The following is a 23,557-nucleotide window of genomic DNA, read 5'->3' as shown; positions in this document are numbered from 1 at the left end:
TATTCTGTCTGTATGCCTGAAGGCCAGAAGAGGGCGCCAGACCTCTTTACAGATGGTTGTGAGCCACCATGTGGTTGCTGGGAATTGAACTCAGGACCTTTGGAAGAGCAGGCAATGCTCTTTAACCACTGAGCCATCTCTCCAGCCCCTCAAATCAAAATTTTTAAAATTTGTCATTTAGTAGAAGCAGGACTAAAGTCTAAAGCTTGAGTTCAGTGTTTACTTTATCACAGGCAAGCAACTACATTTACTTCAGATTTTAGTGATTCTAGGCTTTTCCTTCAAGTAAAGTGTTGGCTTAGGTATGGGACTCGTGGACAGGAAGTTCCTACTCGTCCTCACTTTGACTTTTCTCTTGTTTCAGTCACCTTGCAGCTATGGCGCATAAAACACTCCAGGTGAAAGACAGTCCTCCTGATGTGGCTGGGGTATGTTTCTTTGACTGAACTTAACATTATAAAATGTTATCACTAAAAGTCTTAGGAAGATTCCTGAAATATCTTGTTGATTAAATATAGCAGTATACTTTGTGACTTGGGTAATAAATAGAATTGGGCCATAATAATCTGTTTAAGTATTTCCCAAAATAGCAGACTACCAATGGTGTCTTCTTCTGTCAGGAGTCCAAGTGACAGTTTCTGCCACTCCACTGGAAGCTAGAATCTGTTTCCTTGCCTGGAGTATGCAAAGGACTATCATACAAAATTCCTTCCTTAAATTAGAATAACTTCTTTTTATTTATTTATTTATTATATATATATATATATATATATATATATATATATATATATATATATACACACATTGTTCTGTCTGCTTGTATGCCTGCAGGCAAGAAGAGGGCACCAGACCTCATTACAGATGGTTGTGAGCCACCATGTGGTTGCTGGGAATTGAACTCAGGACCGCTGGAAGAACAGGCAATGCTCTTAACCACTGAGCCATCTCTCCAGCCCCTAGAATAACTTCTAAAACCACTCTTTATTTGCTTATTGCTAACATAATCTTGAACATTTAATCATTTTTTATTTTGTAGGCTAGGCTTCATCTTTTCAAAGCTGTTCGTTCTGTCCTCGCCAATGGGATGAAACTTCTTGGAATTACACCTGTATGTAGAATGTAATATGTAATTTCTAATTAAAGTGTGGTTTTTAATGCCAAATAAGTTCTAGTTATAAGATGCCTTGCTGTTCGGAATAGAATTTATTGTTCTGTGCCAAAATTTATATATATATATATGTATATATGTGTGTGTGTATATATATGTATGTATGGTTTTTTTTTTAGGGGGTGGGGTTGTTTCCAGACAGGGTTTCTCTGAGGCTAGCTTCAAACTCACAGATATCTACTTGTCTCGTGTTTCCCGAATGCTGGGATTAAAGGTATGCGCCACTGCTACCACCTGATCAGAATATATATTTTTATATAGTAACATTAACTTATTTAATCTTTACTCTTAAAAAAATATGTGTATTTCACTCATGATCAGTAGGTATTCAAACATGTAAGAAACTGAGTTGAGTCTTTTAAATTTCAAACCTTGTGATATCATTGGGGCAAAAGACTAACATTTAAATTCTGGCCTGCAGTCATTTTTCTCAAATACAAGTATGTGCGTATGTTATGTGTGTGCATGTATATGCACATATATTATAATATTTAGATTGTTTATGTTGCTAGAGACTGAGCCTGAAACTTTGTGTGCACTAGGCAAGGATACCTACCCTTCTTTTTATTTTTTTATACTGAATTAGAATGTCATGTAAATTGCCCATGTGGACTTTGAATTTATAACCTAGCCAGGCCTTGAATCTGTGATCCTACTGGCTTCGCTCAGCTAGGGTTACAGGCCTGCACATTTAGACTCCAACAAGAACTTCTTTTCAGCTTCTTCTTGGTGGGGGAGGAGGGAGGGGGGGTGTTCACTTGAAAGTCAGAGCACAGCTTCTGGAAGTTGGTTCTCTCCTTCTATGGTGGGTTCCAAGTCCCAAACTTAGGGTGTCAGGCTTTTACTCATAAGCATTGAAACAACTTGCTGGCCCCAGAAATCTTTTTTTTTTCTTTTTTTAGTCAATATGAGACAAGGTCTGTGTAGCCCCAGCTGGCCTGGAACTCACTATGTAAACCAGGCTGACCTGAACTCAGAGATATGCCTTTTGAGTGCTGGGATTAATAGGAAAAAAAATTATTTTATTTTTCGCATATACACATCCCAACTGCAGTGTGCCCTCTCTCACTTCCACTCTCTCCAGCTTCTGTCTCCCACCTCCCAGATTCCCCAGATCCACCCAGGGACATCAACCAAATACATGCTACAGTAAGGCTAGGCACAAACCATCACATCATGGCTGCACAAGGCAACCAAGTAGGAGGAAAGGGGTCCCACAAGCAGGCAGAAAGAGTCAGAGGACTCCCACTGTTAGGAGTCCCACAAGAAATGTGCAGAGAACCTAGGTCAGACCCCTACAGGCTCCAACATGGCCCATAGAATCAACTGACTGGGACTCATGGGGGCTTGTAGAAATTATTCTTATAACTGAGATTACCTCCTGTTTTCATCTAATAATTGGTGAAGGTTGGTTGCCGATTTTATTTTAACAGTAGCTAGTTCCTGGACCAAATACAGGGAGATGTAAAGTAAGCGTTGGCAGACAGCAGTGAGAACTGGCCTTGGGCTTACCGTTAGCTGGAATATACAGTAACAAACTGTGAAGTCAGGGACATACGCATCTAAATAGCAAGCAGCTACAGAACACTGAATTCAGGTTTTTGTCAAGTGTGGGCCAGTATTAAAGCATAATTTGAGGTGGAGTTTTGGCTTCCATGTATCTGCATACAGACAAGGTAGTTTGACTTGATTCAGTGATATGGGTTTAATTTAGCTAACAGTAAGTACGATGTGCTGTTTGAGAACCATCACCATCTTCTGCCAGCATTTCTATTTGGCCTTCCACATTTAATCTAAATGTTATGTGGTCACAGTTGTAAGTGATTTGCTAGTTTTCTACTTAGAGTAGCACTGACCTTCCTACAGCAAACCCGCTGTGGGATGAACGTGTACACTTGGGGCATGTTTTACATATCTACTCTTTCTCTCCACTTCTTTGGAGAAACTCCTCAGACCACTATTTCAGTCTTGAGCAAAATTATACAGGGATTAAGTCTTCAAAAATACAGTTCTTTGAAAAGACTTACTATGCTGTAATCCTCCCTAGAAATTCTTTTTTGCTCAAGGTTTGTAAGAATTAGATTACTTTGTTAAATTTTCATACGTAGAAAAAAAAGCCATGTTTTTGCATTATCATAGTGATCGTATCATAAAACAAAGTGACTACACAAAAGTGATATAAATAAATTTATTGCTGGATTTCCCCATTAACATTATAGAAATATTTTAAAATCACTGAAATCACTGAAAGTTCACAAATTCAGAGCCCAACAGGTAACCATACATTATAAAAAAAGAAAGTATAAAAGCGACTTAGAAAATTTTCTGAAAAGTATATCAGCTAACAGCAAAGAAATATGAACCAGACAGTGACTGGCACAAATACAGCACTGAAGTTCCCAGACAGAAGTCAGTGTCTGAGCTATGAAGCAGATTCTGTTTACACACTGAGTTTTGTTCTCAACTGTCTTATCTTATTCATTCTTCACTTTGATAAGAGAAGCCAGACTTTTTACTGCTACAAAAGTACTATCCATGATCTAGACTAGGAAGGTTCACCCTCCTCTCCCGGTACCTGAACAAGAGAACAGTGTGTACAGAAGTGGCTTTGGCACTTGAACCTTCAGACACCGTCTCAACCTTGTCTACTGAATGTTGTAGTTTCACCTGATGTTCTGACCCTGTATTGTCACCTCTGCTCTGTGTACATGAGACACACGCATGTAGTCCTGATACCATGTCAACTGAATGCTCCCTGTACACAATATACATACATACACACACGCACGCTCTCTCTCACACACACTTTGTAGTAAAGTCCTTCATTCTGAAGTAATATAACTTGACACCAAACATACTCAAATTAAATCTGTTTTAGCACTTCACTCATTCAGTTTCCTTCTTGATTCTTATGTCATATAGTTAATCCATTGATACTGTTTAAGCTACCATCTGGGGTTGACTTAAGGCTCTAATTTTTTATCAACAGTTAAGTCGTTATAGGTCAGTTAAGATTCAAATCACACACCAATGATCCTTTCTTTTGCAGTTGCTTCTTGTTGAATAGATGTAGTGTCTTGTCTGGGTAAGCCATAGAGATATATGGAAACACACACAAGAAGAGCTCCCATTGCAAAGGAAAGTGCTGAAAAGAGAAAGAAAAATAACTTTTTTTCTTTAGACTATAAAAAAATGATGAACTTTAAGAAGCATTTTATGTGTGTAGGGTCCTGGGCATCATCCTTAGGAATGCTGTCCGTCTCTTTTTCAGCAAGGTCTCTCCTTTGAGTGGAGCCCACCAAACCCAGGGATTCCTGCCCCCGCCTCCCTGCTGCTAGGACTGCAAGCACTTTATTAATGAGCCGTCATCCCACTCCTAAAATCTTTTTAACTGTAGGCTGCACTACCAGGTCACACATGTTTTTATGAGAAGTTATCTATTCTAAGCAGAAAGGAAATTGGAGGAAAAAATAAATATCAAAGGAGTGATAACATACTTTTCAAAAACATTAGTAAGCCTCTTATCTTAGACTACCCCAACAAAGAGGTATGTTGTTTTCCCTAGAAGACACATAGTGAGAGGAAGTAAGTAAATGTAATATAAATATATATGTGTGTGTGTGTGTGTGTGTGTGTGTATGAATAGAAAAAAAATGTGGTATGATATGGCTTACTTACAATCCCAGAAAGCTTAATGTAAAAGATAGCTACACAAAATTCAGCATTCAAAAACCACTGAAAATTTCTGGATAGGTGATAAAGTGATTATTGTGTTTCCTGCCACGGTTGTCTCTTTTTCATGCTACTCCTGAAAACTGGGATGTTCAAAACTTGTATGAGGGCTGAGGTGCCTGAGAGCCTGAATCGCCAGCACTCACCCAAACGCAGCCTCGGTGCTGTGGGAAGACTGTGGGAGCAGACACAGACCACCCCTGGAGCTATCTGTCAGCTAGTCTAGCCAAACAGTCAGTGGGCCTGTCCCCAACATAGGGAGAGCAACTGATCCACATGGACCCACACACCAAAGAGAAAAAAAATAGTAACAATAAAACCCTTCTATAAGCTTCATATGTAGGCATTATATAAATAAATGCTAATGTCAAAACTGTATACTTAAAACTGAACCACATTCTATACATATTAACTGTATTGCACAGTGGTTCAGTATTGATACCTTTAAAAATTGCCATGTTGGTACATGTCTGTAATCCTAAGACAGAAGGCTCAGGAGTTCAAGACTGCTAGCTTTCTACTGAGTCTGGGGCCGTCTGAGCTACATGGGATAGCCCCGCCCCCTAAAAAGAATAGAAAGAAAAAGCACCAAGCTTCAGTTTTAGTTCATCTACAGTAAAAGACCAGCTTTGAATTCGAGGGGCAAGACAGTTTATATCTTAATATCTCAATAGTTAGCTGAGAGACTCCTAAGACAGAAATATTTTATAGTTACCAAGTTTTTCTCAGGAGCAAAGTCACGGGATCACATTGAATATAAGGACAGATGAGAACTACCATTAAATGTTTACTCAAATCGGATGAGAAGAACACCAGAAATGCTGTGGGAGGACTTGTACAACTTCCTTGTTGTTTGGTGGAGACTGTTCTAGGTAAATCACCCGATAAACCCTGGCGATCAATGACATCACTTGAGAGAAAAGGTGTGAGACATGATTGTGTTCTTTCCCCAAGGCTGCTGCCAAAACTTACAATAGACGAGATTTGAACCATCCTATAAAACGGCTTTCTGCAAAACTGATAATGCTTCTACTTGTATTTGTAAGAGGGGTTTATTCTAAAATGAAATTAATACAGGACAGTTTTCCCCCTTTCACTTAATGTACACATTTAATATATTTTCCTTAGTAGGTTATGGTATAATAATTGATCAATAAAGAAAATAATTACTATAAAGCTTAAAATAAACCTGAAACACTAAAACATTGCTGCTTAAATAATTCAAAAGCTGGATATGACAGTTAAGGAAAAAAAAAAACACTAACAGGATTAGCATAACAAAGGTGCCACAATTCTGCTGTAAACCTAAGTCCAGAACAGGAAGACTTGAAATAAAAAGGAAATGAAAGGAGGCTTCAAAATAGGTCTACATGTGGTAACTCCACTGCTGGAAGGAGTCACTTCCTCCAGTCAGGCTGTTTCCCTGAGAACCTGACCATAGCACCATAGTCCCTGTGCGTCCACGGGGATGGGTTCGAGCATTTCCCTCAGACACCAAAATCTTCATGTCCCATATATGAAGACAGCATGGCATTTACACATAACCTACACATAAATACCTTCCCTACAAGTCCTTCATAGGCTACTTAAAATATCTACTACAATGTACTGTAATTATTTATATTCTTGTTTTAGTTTGGTTTTGGTTTTTCGAGACAGGGTTTCTCTGTGTAACAGCCCTGGCTGTCCTGGAACTCACTCTGTAGACCAGACTGGCCTTGAACTCACAGAGATCCCCCTGCCTCTGCCCCCCAAGTGCTGGGATTAAAGGTGTGTGCCACCATGCCTGGCAGTTATTTTTATTCTTAAGGAATTGTGACAAGAAGTATATTCATATTCAGACAGTTTTCTCCCTAATATTTTCTAACATGATTGAATCCTCAGATGCAGAAGCCACAGTTATAGAGGACCAAATGTACAACCTGGCTCACCTAAAACATCTGTATGTAATATTTTAGGGGACAGGGATACTGAAGTGTTGCATAATCTCCTTCACACAGCTGCACACCACAGAATAAACCGCAGCAAAATTAGGATTGCTCTAAATAAGAATTGGAGCAGACCATGAAGAGAGGCTCATCCATGTTAACAACTTACTTATCTGTAACCCAAACAGGATGACTGAGGCAATGGTAGAAAGAACAATGGCGGCGGCTGCAGAGAAGCCTTTCATGATGTTGTCGGTGTACTTGACCACAACAGAGGTGTAGAGTCCGCCAACACTAGCAAGGACTTAGGAGACAGAAAGAAATAAGATCTCAGTACTCAATCATGAAAACATTCCATCCCCAGAGATGGCACACTCATTTACCTAGGACAAGGAGAACAGTTTTCTTCAGAAGCAAGTCTCTGATGTGTAAAAGACTAGTCCACTACTAAATTAGACACAGTTATTATAACACAAGATTCTTTCTGATTATTTCTCTGAGATAGCAAGTTGATAAAAACAAAATTATATATTCTGAACTGGTATTCATCACTTTATCAAAGGAATAATTCCAAAATGACAGACATCTAACTTAAGAGTTAAAATAAAAAGCAAAAAGAATCTACTCAGACCTTTTATTCCTAGATACTTACAGATGACAAACCAGACATAATACGTGTAACCATAGAAAAATCCTTTTTCTTTAATTCCCACTCCGTCTGACAAGTAGGCACCAACTAATGTCACAGCAATCCCAGACAGATACATCTGAATGTTTCTCACCCAAAGGGAAGTGTCTGAACTCTTTAAAACTTTTTCAAAATAAACTCCTAGGGAAAAAATGGACATAGATGTATTAAAGATAGTATGAATTAACTAATGATATTCTGTTTAGAACACACCCCAAGTGCATGATTTGGGGAAAAAATATTCTTAGTATTAGTTAAATACACGTTTGTTATGTAGTTTACGACATGATATATTAAACATCACCACATTGCTTTTACAAAGCATATAGATTAATAATGAAGAGAAAACGTCATAAGCTCCATTTGACAAACGGTTGTTAAACAGTCAAGAACAGTTTTCCCTTTAGATCAAAGAACTCTCTATTCCTTAATACCAATCTTAAAGCTACAGCACTTGAGTGAGTTATCCTACTCCCACCCCCTTGACACCTGTGAGGATGAGTGTGTGTCACTGTGGGGCAGCTATCTAATCACCCAGCTGGTGTCGTTCCAGTGACAGAACCAAACTAAAGTAAGCTGCAGACAATATCATGTGCTGGGAACTACTTATTAGGTATTAAATTTGTGTGTGGATGTATTTTTCCCAGGACTTGGGTAGGGGGTAAGGCTCAAAAAATGTTTTTTCCCCCATAGAGAAAAGGGAGAAAAATAAACAAACAAACAAACAAACAAAAAAAACAGCTTTTGTCCCTAAAAAGTCAAATACCACTATGTCAGGCTTTAAAGTTAGATGAATGCATGTTGACCCAGAGACACTGGGAACTGTTATTTACCAACTAAAAGGTATAACTAAAAATAATTTTTATATTAATCTTTATTTTGGGGACAGGATCTCACCATGTGGCCCTGGCTAGCCTGGAACTGTAGACCAGGCTGACTTTGAATCTGCCTGCCTCTACCTCTCAGGTCCTGCCACCGTACCTGGCAAAAACAAGATTTGATTTTGATGAGGCTATTTTGGAAAGAGCCAGACTATGGCAACAAACATAAAATAGCTGTTGAAACTTCCCACTTAGACTTTCTGTCTGGAAAAGGCATTGCTATTCAGTGATGTTACTTCAGGACAGGACAAGCATTAAACCACCTTCTGCTTCCTCAGCTCTAAGCAGAGGCTAGACTAAAGAGGATATGGGGTATAAGCATTTCAGTGTTCAAAGATATTACTGAAAAGCAAAAGAATATTTTTTGGTGATTAAAATTTTGTTCCTAATTTGTTGATTCTTAAAAATAAAGAGTTTATTTACCATGACTATGATTAATTAAGTATATTCCTAAATTTAACCTTTCTCTTCTCCTATAAAACATTTATAAGCAATATTTTATTTCTATGTCTTTCCTGTTTTCCTAGTTAAAAAAAAATCACTCTTGAAATAGGTGGAAATAAAGAGATATACAAATACCACTAATATATTCTTTATTAAAAAGCTCTTGAGTTTCATACCTGTTGGAGCTATTTCTGCAACACATTTCATTTCTTATATTAAGCTTCGTATATTTCTTATCTTTTCTTAATTCATGAGAGGAATAATTGTCCCTAATATGACTCCATACTTTCCTGTTTCCTTGATGTTTTGGCTGTTCTTCTTTGATATTATGTTTGCTAAGGTACATTTCCCCCACCTCCTCTTTCTATTCCATAGCTCCTAGTCTGTTGAAGCAAAGGAAGAACTTGAGATTATAGGTACAAGACAGTCTAAGCTGGTTATCCTAGTAACCATGGCAGCAGAGACAAGTTTGAAAACAGTGATACTTTGGGGACATGGGAAGTACTCATTGCGGCCTCCCTGAAGGTTAATTCCCTTCATTGCTGGAGGCCTTTCCATTAACTTTTGGTCCTTGGCTAAACTAAGATGGCCAAGAATGGCCGAAGTATATTCCTAGCTGCAACTCTGAAGTCTGAACAACTGTGGTAAGTGAATCACATACTTAAGGGGAGAGGGGGGAAATAGCTGACACAAAACAACATAAGAAGGAATTTAAAGTCTTAATGGGAATAAAATTGTTAGGAAAAAACCAAGGAAATGAGATGCGGTTTTTACAGTTACATGGTAACACGGTGCTTTCACAACTTACCTGCAAACCCAGAGCACAAGACGGCAATAGCTATGGCACAGAAGCCTAATAATGGGTTCTGCTCTACCTGCAATTGTAAGTTTTTAAAGTTACTCTTAGTAAGTGCAACCAAATTAATCCAACAGTCCAAAGAAATAACTACAAATATACATGTTGCCAGGCCTGTGATACATGCCTTTAATCCCTGCACGCAGAGGCAGGTGGATCTCTAGGAGTTCCAGGACAGCCGGGGGTATATATTAAGACCTTGTCTTTAAAAAAAGAAAAAGAGAAGGCCTACTTATGCTTCTACTAAAAGTACATTTCATATCAGACATAATTAAATAAGAATGATAAAGCAGCAAACAAAATGAAAAAACAATTTTCAAATTAACCAAAGCATTTAAGTTGAAAGAATTTCTTTCAAATCATACACAGAGGACATGCACAATATAACATGTATACCTCAATTTCCAAGTACTTGACTTGCTTACTAATTTTAATTTCTGCTTCTACCCTGAACCAAAGTTATCAGTCCTGAAAATGGTACAGTAAGTAAGATAACTTACTCCCTTATAATTTGGATAAAGTACTAACTCTTGACACTACACACTTTACTGAATTTTTACCAAATACTTAGACCATTCTGTGTACCAGAATCATTGCTGTATGCTAAGCAGGTAAGTGATAACACACATCTCGGAATGGCCCGTAACAGCTTCCTGTACAGGGGAGACTGACAGGTGTATATAGAAGATGTATGTATATAGTACCCAACATACTGTTTCAGCTCTCGTTTTCTTCCTTCCCTAAACGAGCTTTCAGGAGTGTCATCTGTCATCCTGAGAAACGAATACTACCTCAGTACTCCGCTGGAATTAAAGCACTGGGACACAGGACTGTTCGTACTATAGTAAGGATGAGATACCTTTGTTCAACAGCAGAAAGCCTAATGTCAGCAGTGCCTGGGACTGAGACATAAAGTGTAGCCTAAAATGTCCAGTCACTGAAAACTGAAAAATTTTACTCCTGGGATACTAAAGGGTTTTAATGACCCTCTGTGATTCTTGACTATTGCTCAAGTTACAGTCTGTAGTCTCAGTATTTTGTAAACAGGCACCTGGTATAGACCAGTGTAACAACAAAATGAAAAAGAAACTGAAATTTGGAAACCCAAGCCTACTAGTCCAAGCTCCAACAGTGTATAGGATCTTAGAATACAATTAATCTAATTCTTAAACAGAAAGTAACCCACTGTTACAAGGTGGTGTGGAATGAATGTATGCAAAAACTCCTGTCCGCATGGTAGATACTCCACAGGAGACTTTCTCATCTGACAGGATGAGTTTAAATGCAAATACTGGTTTAGGATAAGCTAGCTACACTCGAAATTCAAAACAAGTTGTACTTATAAAACATCAGTTGTATATATAGCCAATTAAAAAAATAAACTCGCCCAAAACTGACTATATGCTGACTTAGCAGACCTCTGTTTAAAGCAAAGGCGTAATATCAAGCTATGTCTGATACAACTTAGGTAGTATTTGGACATCGAATCCAGTTTTAGGGCATACTGTGGAGCAATGACAGAACGATACATCTGGAAATGAAATGCGGGCCTCAGGAAGGTCTCTAGAAACAGGCCACAGAAATAAACGAGTTTAAATTGGGACACCTGAAGAGTAGGGTGTGACATTACCCTCACACTCACAAGTCCATCCTATGAAGAGTAGGGATGTGACATTACCCTCACACTCACAAGTCCATCCTATGAAGAGTAGGATGTGACATTACCCTCACACTCACAAGTCCATCCTATGAAGAGTTGGGTGTGACATTACCCTCACACACTCACAGGTCCATCCTATGAAGAGTAGGGATGTGACATTACCCTCACACTCACAAGTCCATCCTATGAAGAGTAGGGTGTGACATTACCCTCACACTCACAAGTCCATCCTATGAAGAGTAGGGATGTGACATTACCCTCACACTCACAGGTCCATCCTATGAAGAGTAGGGTGTGACATTACCCTCACACTCACAGGTCCATCCTATGAAGAGTAGGGTGTGACATTACCCTCACACTCACAAGTCCATCCTATGAAGAGTAGGGATGTGACATTACCTCACACACTCACAGGTCCATCCTATGAAGGTAGTAATTTCATTGTTATGACATGAAGAATAATGAGGCTTATAGCACTCTGAAAAATCGGGCAAGTTCCTTAACAGTCATTTTGAAACCAACACATAAAGGGCTATTTTTACCACTTTCGTATCAATGTCAGAACAGTCCTCCACTGTCATCCCTAATGGCTGACAGTGGGCATACTGCCAGAGACTAAATGAAAGGGAATGAAAACTGGACGGGGAAACCATACTCAGCATTTCCAAAAGCAGCTTAAAACCATCTAGAAACTGCAATGGCATGAAGAAGCCTGTACAGTTTAGCTATTAACTGTCTTTGGACAGTTACCTCACCTTTTCTAGAGTTGTTTGTGGAGGTTTAAATGAGAATGAATGCCCCAACAGGCTGAGATGTTTGAATCCTTAGTCGTCTCAGTGAGGATGTTTGATAAGATTTAGAAGATGTGGCCTTGCCATAGGAGTATGTCACTTGGAATAGGCCTTAAGGCTTCAAAGCCATGTCGTTCCTCGTCGGCTCTGTTTTGTGCTGTGGTTCAAGCTGTGAGCCCTTCAGCTTCTGTTCCAGCCACATGCATGGACTGCCACCATTCCACCATCAGGTACTCTCCCTCTGGACCCGTAAGCCCAGATAAACTCTTTCTTCTCTAAGCTGCCTTGGTCATGATGTTTCATCACAGCAATAGAAAGGTTACTAATACAGTGTGCTGTTATCCATTAAAAAGGCATATAGTGAAGAATGTTTTCTATCACTAATATATATTAACACTTTCCTCTTAGAAACAGAAAGCCGGTGGTATTAGCTGCTTTTCTGTTGCAGTGATAAGCATCATGACAAGGCAATTAATGCAAGAGTGGGTTTTCTTTGGGCTGAAGCAGTGTCACACTGGGGAAGGCAGCAAGTAAGCATAGCAGCAGGAGCAGCTGACAGTTCACATCTTAAACCATAAGCAACAACCACCGCAGAGGGAACTGAATTGCGAACGGTAAAAACCTCAAAGCATGCTCCCAGTAGCACACTTCCTCCAGCAAGACCATATCTCCTAAGCCTCCTAAAAACATCACCAGCCAGGAGTCAAATACATGGTCTACCAGAGAGCGGGGCCATCTCATTTAAACCGTAACGCCATACTAAGTATGATGACCCTCAGTAACCAGTGCTAACGAGGAAAGCCCACCTATAAGGCAGGGTGCATTTTACATCAAAAGTGATGCTGCTCTCCATTCATCAACGTGACTGGATGGCATGATCAGGTGCTGTACGAGAGGAGTTCTCTTTTTACCTACGGCACATGATTTTGTTTCTTACCACGACTTTCGTAGCCTGGGCAGGTTTCCACTGTACAAGCGTGACTCCAGCACACAGCATGAAAACCGAAATCCACTGTAATCTGCTGAGTGTTCGATTTAACATCAAAACGGTACATAAAGCAGTACAGGGAATCTTCAGTTGATAGGTCACCTAGAAACAAATAAGAAATTCATCTAATGTTAGTCTTTTACAGAAATATCTCCTATCACTAGGAGAATTAAGAAAATACTTGTGAATGTAGTAAAGAGTTAATTAAGAAAATCTCCATTGGAGAAATTCAACAACCTCAAATCCCAGTTTTCTTTTGAGACAAGATCTCAATATCTATCCATGGCTGGCCTCAGAGATCTAGAGTGCTAGGATTAAAGGTATGCACCGTCATGTCTCAGTTCAGAGCTTTTATATCATTAACTGCACTCACCTGGTAGACTGCTGCGTCCAGGTTACTCAGCTAGGAAAGCCATGTTGTTCTGAATAGCATACACCATTGACGGCACACTTAACTTCACCAGTTCCTTGGGGCTTCCCAGGACATTTTCACTTAAAGACGCCTTAAATCTATCCAAGCTTCCAGTTTCTCTTTGAAAACATAAGGGGAGATGAAAGTGGTGAGGCAGGAAATTCAATACTTCCCCACCCAGTGCGAGGCGCAGAAGCCAGTTCTTGTGCTGAGCAAGTCATCCACCACTGAGCTACACCCTGACCTCCTTTTCTTGAGACAGGATCTTCTTCTGTGGCCGACTTGAATTTAGGATCCCCTTCCTTCACCTCCCAGATGCAGGGGTTACAGGCATACACACATCTGTAGCATTCTGTGAATGAGACTCCACACCCAGTTGAGTACCTGATGTAATTTAGAGTGGACTCTTAAGAACTCTGCCCAACTAATTTGAGACTTATTTAAAGAAATAGACCTATAAAAGTTAAATTCTACTTAGAAAAAAGTATGATAATTAAGTAGGATTATCACCAAAATCCTTTGGCCAAAATTCCAAGAGTTTTTGTATGATTAGTAATAGATATCAGGAGACAAAATTAATGCTCTGTCACTCCAACTCTGTTGTACCAAGTATGCCTCAACATCAATGAAAACAAGAGAAGGCTATAGTGGTTATACAACTTGGGTCTGAAAGCATGTGGTTCTTATTATTTATAAATTTACTCAGTGCTGGTTATAATAGGTAATAAATTTTTATATAAACATACTTTTAAAATTTATGTATAGTTCTATAGAAAATCTGAAAAACTGATTAACTTCAATAAAAGTAAACTACATCTGTAATATACAAAAAAAGCCACATTAACCAAAGGCTAGATTAACCAAGGCTAATGTAGCTTATATTTCCCCTACAGAAAATCACTTCATTTGCTTCCTAAATATAAAAATAAAACAATATTTTATAATAGGCATCAACCTCAAAATAAACTTTATCTAAATTGTCCTAGATGTAACTGAGAGCACCCTCATAACCTGTGCTTTTTATTAGCATTAGAATCAACACTTGTGATTATTTTCATATTTAAATGCTGCAGAAACAAAGTCCTGGGGAAGGCGACAAAATTTTGGTACATTGTATCAAATTGATTATTTCTATTCATTCATTGTAGAACATTCTAGCCCTCAAGAAAATGTTCTACTTAAGACAGGAAATTTGGTCTAGACCACAGGAACACAAAGCTTCTTTCCCAGTTACAGATCTGTTACCAAGTTCACAAGTCTCCGTACTACAGTGTTATATTCTATGCTGAAAAGTTCTGTGCACAGTGTGGGCTGGGGACTACAAATATTACGAGGGGAAAAGGAATCCAAATACACACACGCGTAATTTTCCAAGCAATCTGAACATCTTTAAACATTTCTTTTGTGAGGGAATGAGATAACTCAGGGCCGCCTTTGCATATTCTAGGCAAGCACTCTACCACTGATCTACATCCCCAAGTCCTTGGTTGCTTCCTAATAAATGTCTAAAATGTACTATATACTTGACTAACATCTTAACCAGAGTATAAAGAACAACATTTCAATTATTTTCTCCTCCATTATAAAGTTAAAATAACTGCCAAGAGATCAAATTCAAGTGTGATGGTTAGCTTGAATTGTCAATTTGACACAATCTAGAATCATTTTGGAAGGGATCTGAGTGAGATAGGCTTGTGTGTGGAGAATTCTCTTGACTGTGTTAATTAGGCTGGGAAGGCCCACCTACTGCAGGTATCACACTCCCTCAGACGAGGACTGTCACTAGCATCTGTATTCCACACTCCCTCAGACGAGGACTGTCACTAGCATGTATTCCACATCCCCTCAGACGAGGACTGTCACTAGCATCTGTATTCCACATCCCCTCAGATGAGGACTGTCACTAGCATCTGTATTCCACATCCCCTCAGACGAGGACTGTCACTAGCATCTGTATTCCACACTCCCTCAGACGAGGACTGTCACTAGCATGTATTCCACATCCCCTCAGACGAGGACTGTCACTAGCATCTGTATTCCACATTCCCTCAGTGTAGACACATGTGATCACCTGCCTCTAACTGCTGCCGCCGTGACTTCCCTGCCAGGAGGCTTGAAACCTGTAACTGTAGGCTAATAAACCCTCTGTCTCTTTTATGTGTTAGGGCATTTTTGTCACAGCAACAGGAAAAGAAACTAAGACCAAAGAACCCTCTTAAAAGATTATATATCAGAAAACATAATAGTTCATGGTTTTTCATAGTTAGCACTCGTCCGCATCATATGAGAGTACAGGTCTAATTCCTACATGTATAGGCTCTGCCATGTATTCTTCTAAATGCCGACTTGCACACACTACCTTGTCTTCAGAGTGGCTCCCTGGAGAAACTACTGAGTGACATTGTTTGTACATCACCATCAGCCTCCTACCCTCTCCTAGATCTGTTTCTCTCCAATAGAAGGTTCTTCGTGCTGATCCTTCCCAGGCTATAGCGTAATGGTTAGTGTCCTTCTCTAACCCCATTTACTGTCAGCTCTAAGCCTTAAGAGGCTGATTCAACACTATCAGTGACATTTTTTTCTTCAGATATCCACAGAACAGAATTGGCTAGCCTAAACTACTTCTAGAATGCCCTTGATTACAGACTGAAACCTTGCCCCAAAACCCAACAGAAAAACAAGAAAATTCATGATGAAACCAAATCTTTCTTTCTGAGCCAAAGTAGGCCTCCTTTAGCAAGAACAATCAGAAAGGGAAAATCCTTGCCTGGGTTGCCAAGGCCCTGTACGAACACAACACTAAGGTTACTTGTGATAGGCATTTCGGCTTTGTTTACAAATGTCTTATCTGCAAAGTTTAGGATACTGAAAATTAAGACATGTTATATGAGAAAATACATGAGGTACATGATTTTTATTTCTTCCCTAAGTCTCAGAACATTATTACAGCAGGGGTACTAAGAGGTAGAGAAAATGTCCGCCCAACAGGATAAATGAATAAGGCTAGAAAATCTATGACTTATGTATTTATCAGATTTTATAGTATTATAGATAACACCATAAAACAGTAAAAGACTCCTCTGTGACCTTATTATAGATAAGTAGCTTAACAAGTGTGGTGTATTTTAACTACTGGAAGACATCCAAGGTCTAAGTACATTAACATTTACACATCCTGCCAGGGCCACGCCATCCGTGGACCGTGGGGAAGAGCAAACAATGAAAAAGCCAGTTCTCTTCTGAAGCAGAATGGAAGTGTCTTCACCTCCTTTTCCATACTCTACCAGTGACAGGTTTAACTTGTACCATCAGTGTTAATGGGCTTCAGAGGGATCAGTAGAGCATATAGCTAATAAGTGATTTTCCTATGAAACTATGAAATCAGTTTCATGAGCAAACAAAACAATCTTTAAAAGTACTTTATATTTTAAAGAATAGTTAAATGCTAGGAACTCCAGTTATCCAAACAGATCTCCATATTTATATAGCAAGCTTCTGTCCTGTCACTACTGGCCTGTCCCTCTTCCCCCAAAGCACTATCTCCTGATTGACTTTTTCATTTCAAAGTGATCTGAGGTAAAGAGTCTTCAGTGGTAAAGTACCTGCCTGGCATGTGTAAAACTCTGGTTCAATCCCAGCACCTCAAAGAACAATAGAAACAAAAAAGTATCTGATATAATCACACGGGCACACAACAGTCTATCTATGGACAAAGATAACCACTGTGTCTTATTATGTAATAGGAAAAAACTGGAAACAAACCAAATGTCCATGAATAGTAACTGGCATGTCTCATACGTCTATATAGAGGACTGCAATGCACTTTGGAGAGAGATTTGTATGTACTGACATGAAGACATTTATGTATGAAAAATGATAAAACATTTCAGTACAGAAACTTAATACAGTTAATGTATTCCATACTCAGTGCCCAGCAATTTCCTGCATATTAAAATAATGCTAATTAGACCACATAAGCTTTGTCAAAGTACCCATCCATATATTCCTCCACATATTCAATATTCTCTCTTCCTGACATTCTAATTTATGGTTTAGTCAGTATAATTTCATATTCCAAAGACTCTGAAAAACTATGAGTAAAATCAGTAAGAACGAAGAAATACTAAACAAAGTAAAAGCTGAAATCATTACTTCAAATGTATAAAGATGTATAAAAAAATTCTATTTCAGAGCTGGAAAAGAGAATACAACCACCCCTAACACGTTATTCACTACAGGATCGAACACTTAAAGCAAAAAACTGCATACAGATTACTGAACGTCAGTAACTTCGTACTAGAAAATCTTTTTAAAGCCAGGCGGTGGTGGCTCACGTCTTTAATCTCAGCACTCGGGAGGCAGAGGCAGGCGGGTCTCCTTGATCAGGCCAGCCTGGTCTACTGTAGTGTCATTTCATTTATATTTTGATAAATAAAGCTTGCCTGAAGATCAGAGAGTAAAACCGCCCCACTGGTCAGCCTTACAGACCAGGCAGTGGTACCACACACCTTTAATCCCAGTAGCCACTAGTTCCCATAGAAACCGTGTGGTGCAGGCCTTAATCCCAGCACTAGAGAGGAATATAAAACAGGAGACAGCTCTCAGTCTCAGTCTTATTCTGAGATTTCTTGGGTCAGGATCGCCATTTCAGACTGAGGTCAAAGTAAGAGCCAGTGGCTGACTATTTTGCTTTTCTGGTTGTCGGATTGAACCCCAATTTCTGTCTCTGGGTTTTTATTAGTTGCGCTTCATTTGGCGCCCAAATTTACGAAAAAGCTGTGCGCCTGAAGCTTTTTAGCTCCAACCCAAGCCAGAGATGGGACTGGAATTCCAGCTCTAGGAATTGAAACCCAAACTAGCCACCTGGGTTCAGAAGAAGCAACTCTCATCTGCCCTGGCTTAGCTTCCTCTCCTGCTGTGCCTGTCCCTGCACCCCCCGGGGCACCCACAGGGCTTCTACAGGGCAACTTCCAGGACAGCCAAGACTATTACACAGAGAAACCCTGTCTCAAAAAAAAAAAAAAAGAAGGAAGGAAAGAAGAAAGAGGAAAGGAAGAATCATTTTAATCTTTTTATCACATTTATTTACTTGTGTGTGCATATGCGTGTTTTTCCACGCCATGGTACTCATGTGAGAGTCAGTTCATCCTTCCACCATGTAGACCCAAGGATCAAATGTGGTTCATCAGACATGGCATCAAACACCTTTGCCATCTGCTGAGACATCTTTACAGCCCAGTAATTCTTAATCTAGTACATATTCTAAGATTAAGCAAATTAGTAAATATTTGAGAATAGCAGAAACTAAGCTCATCAACACTGCAGAAGGAAACAAATGGGTACTGGGAAGATGTGAAAACCTGGTGGTGCTGACCATAACGGGAGGTATCCTGCAGAGAGACAGCCAGGCACAAGTATGTCTACACGGGCATATACTTCCTAGCTCCGTCTGCCCAAAGAGCCTAAAGCAGTGGTTCCCACCCTTCCCAATGCTGCAACCCTTTAATATAGTTCCTCCTGTTGTGGTGCCCCCAGCCATAAAATTATTTCATTGCTACTTCATAGCTGTAATTTTGCTATTGTTACCAATCATGGTGTAAACACCTGTGCTTTCAAATGGTCTTAGGCGACCCCTGTGAAAGGGTCATTTGACCCCCCCCAAAGGGGTCACAACCCAGAGGTTGAGAATCACTGGCCTAGAAGAAAGGCTAGTGCAGTAGCAACGTATATAACTAATATCTATATTCTAGTGTCTAAATACCATTGAAGGGCTTACAAAAGAACAAGGGATTAAAAAAAAAACTGTAGCCTTTAATCCCAGCACTCAGGAGGCACAGGCAGGCGGGTCTCAGTGAGTTTGAGGCCAGCCTGGTCTACAAGAGCTAGTTCCAGGACAGGCTCCAAAGCTACAGAGAAACCCTGTCTTGAAAAACAAACAAACAAAAAACTGTAAATTCAGAGTCAGGACAAGAAAAGTACAAAGTCAGCCACTTGCAGACGATAATCTATTTAGTGTGGTCTGTTTAGTGCTACATTTTCCCCATCTTCACGCTGATTGTTGGTGATGCTACTGTTCAAATGACCCCCAAGTGCAGTGCTAAACACTGTTCTAAGTGTCTGTAAGCCACAACGCAACATGAAGAAAATACATGGAAGGAAATAGGCTTCATCCACACAAGTGTCATAGCTAACCGAATTCAATGCCAGTTGATCAGTAACAAACTGAATGTGTTAACTCTCGTTAACTGTAACAAAGTCACCTTTTACAAGTGAGGGTTTATTTGATCAACGTGTTGGAGGTTTCAGTTAGCCCCATTGCTCTGGGCTAGACAGCTCATTAATTACACTAGCAACATAGTACCCAACAACTGTTCACCTTGTGGCCACCAAGTAAAAGAGAAAAGCAGACTGGGTCCTGCAGTTACCTTTGAGGGCATGCCCCAATGTACTAAAGCCCTCCAAGATCCTGCACTAGAACCAAGTTGGGGATGAGGCCTTTAATGGGCCAAATAACAGTTTTTAGTGGTCAGTTAGGACCTAAACTATAGAACTAAGTAGTGATTTTAAACATAAATGAGGTTTTGTATTGATCCACTCTACAGTGCATCATCATAAAGAGCAGTCAGGAATGAGCTTTTCTTTCTACTTTCTCATTCTAAATAGTAGTTCTAGACCTTTATCTTTTTAATAGAAGTCTTCCACATAATTATTCTGAAAAAAAGTCTTTCTCCAATGATAAAATACTGTTTTATACTTTGAACACCAAGAAAAATAACTTTTTTATTTTTTAATTTCACATATCGGGGCTGGAGAGATGGCTCAGTGGTTAAGAGCATTGCCTGCTCTTCCAAAGGTCCTGAGTTCAATTCCCGGCAACCACATGGTGGCTCACAACCATCTGTAAAGAGGTCTGGCGCCCTCTTCTGGCCTTCAGGCATACAGACAGAATATTGTATACATAATAAATAAATAAATAAATAAATAAATAAATAAATAAATAAATAAAAATTCACATATCAATCCCAGTTCTCCTTCCCTCCCCTCATCTCACAATAATTTCTTTTTACATCTGGAAAATTATTTTAACATTATAACAATGAATTTTCAAACAAATATAAATTCAAACTGTGAATCAGTTTTGCTGTCTTTCTGTTTAAAGAAAGCTTCCAAGTAACAAATGTTTCCTGACATTTATCCCAGTAAAGCACTGTTATCCAACTGTGCTTCTTTTTAAGATTCTTTTTTATGTGTATCAGCGTTTGCCTATATGATGTCTGTGCATCTCACGTGTGCTTGGTGCCACAGAGACCATAGCCTAGAGTGGTACTGACAGCCAAGTTGCCATGAGAGTGCTAGGAATTCAATCAGGGTCCTGTGCAAGAGCAGCCATCTCTCCAGCTCCCCTAAGATTATTTTTATGTCTGCATGCATATGTGTGTGTGAATAACACGTGTGTGTGTGTGTGTGTGTGTGTGTGTGTGTGTGTGTGCCTACAGATACCAGAAGAGGCTGTCTAATGCAGATCAGCTGGCGTTCAGGAGGGTGTGAGCTCTCCAGCATAGGTGCTGGGAACTGAACTTGGGTCCCCAGGAAAAGGAGCAAGTATACTTAACCACTGAGACAACCCTCCAGTCCCAGTTTCCACCACCCATGGTTTGGTTTTGAGTTTTGTGCTTTTGTTGTTGTTTGTTTGTTTGTTTGTTTGTTGAGGCAGAGTCTCATTATGTAGCCCTGGCTAGCCCAGAACTCTAGATATAGACCAAGCTATTCTGGACATCAGAGACCAACTTGTTTCTATCTCCCAAGTGCTGGGAATAAAAGAGCATGCCACCATGCTCGACCCAAGCCATGTTTTTTAATGACTGGAGGGAGTAACATCCTGTTTACCTTTGGACAATTCTTTGAACTTTCTTTTTATTTACTCTTTGTGTCTTTCACATCATGCATCTCCATCCCTGCATTCATCTCCTGCCCCTGCATGTCCACCCTCTGCCCTTGCAGCCCCCAGTGTCATGACATATCAGCAGCATAATCTTGAGGCGCTTCATATGCTGATTGATATAACATACCAATATGGCAAATTGTTTTGTTTTTGTTTTTAGAGACAGGGTTTCTCTGTGGCTTTGGAGCCTGTCCTGGAACTAGCTCTGTAGACCAGGCTGGTCTCGAACTCACAGAGATCCGCCTGCCTCTGCCTCCCGAGTGCTGGGATTAAAGGCATGCGCCACCACCGCCCAGCCAATATGTCAAATTTTTAAAATGACATGAAATTATTAAAAAGCACCTAGCACAGTGCCTGGCACTTAACACAGGAAACACCTATAAATGTTTATGATTATCATTATATTCCTCTGAAAACGGATCAAAAAATTTTTCCATAAAGGTCAAATTTCATGAGCAAGTAGTTTGTTACAGCAAAAACAAAAAAAAAGAAAAAAGAAAAAAAACAGAAAAATCTGCATTTGCGCAACTCCTGCTTTATACGGGAATTCTTCAGTTTCAACATTACCAACATTGGGGGATGGACAGGCCTTTGCTTTAAAGGGCTGCTGTAGGCACTGCATGATATGTAGAAGAATTCCTGGCCTCTGTCGCCCAGATGCCAGTACATACCTATTATGATACACATACAAAACTCTACCTCCTGGGGGCCAAAACCTGTCCCTAGTAGAAAAGTACTGCTTCAGATCAACCTAATACATGAAGATGTGACTTGAATTTTCAATACCTTAACTTGAAGAAAAAAAAAAGAACTGAACACTCTAGAAGTATTTTTACTTACTTAGCCAAGAGTCCAACACTGATCAGTAGCTTTATAACTTCTGTGATGCACACGGCTGTGGTTGAAAAGTAGAGCTCTTTAGCTGTTGTCCTTGTGTATCTTAAAGCCACGGTGTAGGCTGCAGCCACCAGAGTCATCACTGCCAAGCAGTAGAGCTTGAAGAATAAACTGACATTTTCTGGAAAATATGTGCAATAAAAATATTATTTAGCATGTGTGTAGATATATATGTATATAATGATAACAGACTAGTTAGTCCATAATGCTTTCCAGTTTCTAACACCAAATAGTTTTCTAAATAATGACATCTAAAATTCAGTTTCAAACCAATTGCATAAACACAAATACTGCTGACTTTAAAACTCCATACAAGATATTGGATACAGATATTTTTTAGTGTCCCCAACTGTACAATTATGTGGCATACCAACCTTAGTTAGGTTTGCTATAAAATATATAATTATTTTTATGATTACAAACCTGTGAAGCAAAGCATCAGAGCAATTGCAATACATTCTAAATCTCAAGACAGCAGAGAACAGACCTGAGGCCTCTCTGGCTACACCTGTCATCCCACTGACAACAGGGTGGACTTGGCTGTGTGGCTAGAGGGAGGACAAGCTTTCCAGGGGGAAGAGGGTCACTCCTCATCACGGTATAAAGCCTAGCGAACCTCCCCCTGCTAGAACCTAACTATGCTCCTGAAGACAGCAGAAAGCAAAGGGCTGACTGTGTGACAAAAGTGCAGCTCAGCATCATTGCGGTGGCACGTGTGTGCAGTCCTTGCACCCATGAGGTTGACACCAGGATCATACGTGATCCTGGACATCCTGGGAGGGCAAAAAATGTCCCTAGTAGAAAAGTACTGGTCTGGAACAATCTAATACACAAACACGTGGCTTCATAACCAGCCTGGGCTATATTCTAAGACCCCCCCTCTTTTATCTCTCCCCGACACACACACGTGAGAGTTATATAGAACTATCTGAAAGTCAAGAATTAATTAAATCTAGCCCCTCATCGCTCTGCATGACCTGAAAGTAACAGGTTAACACAGAGTACTTAGAGAAACCTCTTGAAACTTGAGATGCAGGATATAGCAGCCTTCACTCGGGTGCCAAGGACAGTCCAACGCCTTTGGTAAATTCAGTCGTGGGTGCATCCAGTCCTCCCTTCACCCCCATCCCATGCTTCCTGCTCTGCTACTGCCACCACCCAAGGCTTCAA

The 23,557-nt window shown here is 39.8% G+C and overlaps 2 pseudogenes; one reads left to right on the top strand and one right to left on the bottom strand.

The window, feature by feature from the left end:
- The window catches only part of LOC121458291, a 44,407-nt pseudogene extending 43,168 nt beyond the window's left edge, over positions 1-1,239 (top strand).
- Positions 1,240-3,342: 2,103 nt separating this feature from the next.
- On the bottom strand, positions 3,343-22,504 carry LOC121458483 (annotated as a pseudogene).
- Between the last annotated feature and the right edge of the window lie 1,053 nt (positions 22,505-23,557).

Source organism: Microtus oregoni, unplaced genomic scaffold, assembly GCF_018167655.1.
Source record: "Microtus oregoni isolate MIOR12 unplaced genomic scaffold, Mior012 000017F_ref0000208, whole genome shotgun sequence".
NCBI lineage: Eukaryota > Metazoa > Chordata > Mammalia > Rodentia > Cricetidae > Microtus > Microtus oregoni.
The sequence above is the reverse complement of the archived record's forward strand: the minus strand, read 5'-3'. Positions and strand labels throughout refer to the sequence as shown.